Genomic DNA, 3,719 nt, shown 5'->3' with positions numbered 1-3,719 from the left:
TATTATTAGGGTTCGAAAATGATTTAGGTTTAATGGTAAAATGTTGTATCTCTTATACGTTGGTTGTACATTAAATCGTAAACATGACTTGCTATAAAGTTTTATTCAGATTTGTTAAATGCTTTAATTCCATATATACATATGATCGAATGGATGTAGTAAATTATACTAATGCATGAAATATGAGATACACATTGATTAATATGATAATGATGTACAAATGAATGCCAAGTTTTGGTATTGAAATTTGTTTCATAGGTAGTACAACATGTACGTGTGCAGCTTTTTGTGACTTATCCTCCCTCTCACAAGCATATGTATTTTACAAATTATCACAAACCCAAGTTATTAGAAACAAAAAAAGTAAAGTCGAATTTTTTTGGTTATTCTCTCAATTTGAATAAAATGCAACTGGATCTAATATGTATGAGTTGGCGATCAGAATCTATATGGATAGAATTTATAGTGGGATCTCGAAAAACAAGCATTTTTTGCTGGGCCTTTATCCAAAAATTTAATTAAAAGATGTGCTTGTGGGGGCTTGAACTTGAGACATTATCGAAACAACTAACACACTTAACCACTAGACCATTAATTCTCTTGTGACATAAATTAGCACACATAAATAAATAAAATATAAAGCGTGATAACCAACTTCTCAGCTACTAAATTAGAGATCACATTAGATAAGTAATCTTTACACTCACCTACCATCACGATCTCCTTACCAACTGATGTCTTCAAAGTGACCCTCTTCGAAGCACAGTCTAAATTGACTTGATGTTCCACCAACTACTCCATACCCAAAATTAGATCAAATTCCCTAAAGGGCAACTCAATCAAATCTGCTGGAAATATTTCTCCCTAAACTTTGAACAGTCATCTAACTCGTGCAGTAATAGATTATCCTAAGGAACTAACTATAGCTACATCACTAACAGTTTATTCTAGCCCAACCCCCTGTTTATCAGCCATTAAATAGGAAAGATACGAGTGTGTAGACTCAACATTTATCAAAGCAAAGTACTGGACAGAATTAATTGTAAAAGTACCTGCTATGATGTTAGTTGCATCATGATCCGCTTTACGTCTAGTTGCATAGACAAGTGCAGGTTTTCTGGCATTAGTTTGATTTGCACCCTGGCCCAATGCTCGTTGTCCATGTCTAGCATTACTTGCTCTATTCTGACCTTGACCCCTTTGAGGTTGTTGCCCAACCCTTTGATTCTAAACCCTATTCTGCACCAGAACTTGCATCTAATCATTACGGCACGGACAACCCTTAATCTTATGGTCTATAGACCCACATTTCAAATAGGACCAATCCCTCTCCAACATTCACCTGAAGGTTGCTTACTACAGTAAGCACAGTTTTAAGTCCCGCCTCTAGTACCAACTACCACAATGTTCTGCTAAGGTTTATCATCTCTTCCCACTTAATGGGTCGTGAAGCCATGGTAGTGGGACTAATATCCCTCTCAATAGGTGTAACACCCCGAACCCGAGACCATCGCCGGTGTCGGACACGAGGGGTTAACAAGTCAAGTTCACTTGTTTTGCCCATCCATTTGACATTTTCAGTCAGGCTGGAAAACTGCGTCACCGTCGCCTTAAAAATCATATCTCGAGTTTCAAAACTCGAAAACTGGTTTCGTAAATTTTCCCTGAATTTAGACTCATATATCCATCCATGGATTTATTTCTAGAATTTTTGGTTGGGCCAATTGGTACAGTTTATTAGTTAAAGTCACCCATGTTACAGGGATCGACTGCTCTGACCTTCGCGTGGTATAACTTGAATATCTCTCTGTACAGGGCTTTAATGCTGGTGCCGTTTGTTTCTAATGAAACTAGACTCAAAATGGAATCTGTACATATAAGGTATGTCTCCTAATTATTTTTGGATAATTTATAGTGAATTTTTAAAGTTGCGACAGGGAACCCAGAAACCATTCTGGCCCTGTCTCACAATAGCTTTAATATCTCTTAACATGTAACTCCTATGACCATTTCGTTTCTTCCATATGAAAATAGACTCATCAAGGTTCAACCAAAAATTTATACCAAAATGGAGGCTTGATAGTGTGGATGACTTCTACTTCAACGATCCCAAATCCGATTGCGTCGAGCGAAATCTAGAAAACTGAGAGCCAAAGCAACGGGGTAAGCATTTTTTTATGCTTAGTAAGTCTCAAGGAATATAATCAACTCTAATTACAGCAATACATTCACATAGCCAAATGCATCATTTCATTAATACACATTCTTACTTCACACTTCATCATTATATAATTTCACAAAATATCAATCAATTCAATAACTGAAATTCATTAGTCGATTGAGCGAATGTTGCTCAAACATGTCGACTTTCCAATGCACATATAACGTACCTTATCCTTTGGGCTTTTCAAGTGTACTAATTGAATTCATTACAGCAACCAACACTCACCTCCAGCCCAAGATTCTTGAATATAACCGGATATAATCACGTGGACAAATGCCTTGGTCTTAGCCCGGATAGAATATCTCGCATACGAATGCCTTGGGTCTTAGCCCGGATGTAGCCACTAGCACAATTGCCTTCGGTCTTAACCGGATATAATTTCCAGCATAATTGTCTTGGATTTAGCCGGATATCATTCAATTTCCATGAACACATACATCAATTATCATTGGACATACATAATTCATTTTCGTTACTAAGGCTCAAACGCAATTATAGTCACAAGCATATTCGCCTTCGGACTTAGCCCGGTAGAATTCAAATACTCATGCATACATAATCAATAATCAATACACATCCATACTTTATTTCACACAATTCAAGTACGGTCACTTCTTGAGGACTTACCTCGGATGTTGTCGAACGGCTTTTTCACTATTCGATCACCTTTTCCTTCCCTTGTCCAATTGTGGCCCTCTTAGCTCTTGAGCTAATTCAAACAAATTCAATTTATTAAAACCTCATTGTGCTAGCTTATGGCGAATATGACAAGGAGTTTAAATGGTCATATAGCCACCCTTTAGCTTGAATACACAATGGTCATGCACATTTTATACTACATCAAGCAATTCAATACAATTTATTCGAGCATCAAGGAAATGCTAAGGCCTTCAATAGGCTACCCAAGGCCGAATATTCATGTACATGTTGAGGTCAATTTTGCACTTAATACCTCACAAAAACAGCATGCAATTTACTAATTAATGCTTTGCACATTGTGGCCCAAAACTTATAATATAGCATCAAGCACTTATATGTGTGCTAGGCCAAATTGTGCTTGCAATTTCTCAAGCATTCTTCACATCTTCTTCTTTAAACCAATATATTCATCACTTAGTTCATAACCAAAACATAATGTGCAATCATATATATGCATATATGAGCATGGCCGAATTTCAAGGTGTCCATAGCCATCCAAAACACAAATTTTAACTAACATGCAAGAAGCATGAATCATGCTCAAGAATGCATCATGGCGAATATGACAATCATGCTCCTTTTCAACTTCAATCATGATAAAACAAAAAACTCAAAATCTTACTCATGAGTAGAAAATCCATCATTGCATGCATCATCATCAAGCTTCACACTTAGCATGCAATGGCTTTATCACCATAACAACTTTGGCCAAATGCCATTTCCATGGCATAACAAAGATTTGAGCCATGGCTAACATGCACATCAAATTAGCAACCAAAACATGCATGAAACTCCC

This window comes from Gossypium arboreum, chromosome 6 (genome assembly GCF_025698485.1).
Source record: "Gossypium arboreum isolate Shixiya-1 chromosome 6, ASM2569848v2, whole genome shotgun sequence".
Classification (NCBI taxonomy): domain Eukaryota; kingdom Viridiplantae; phylum Streptophyta; class Magnoliopsida; order Malvales; family Malvaceae; genus Gossypium; species Gossypium arboreum.
This window is presented reverse-complemented; position numbering follows the sequence as displayed.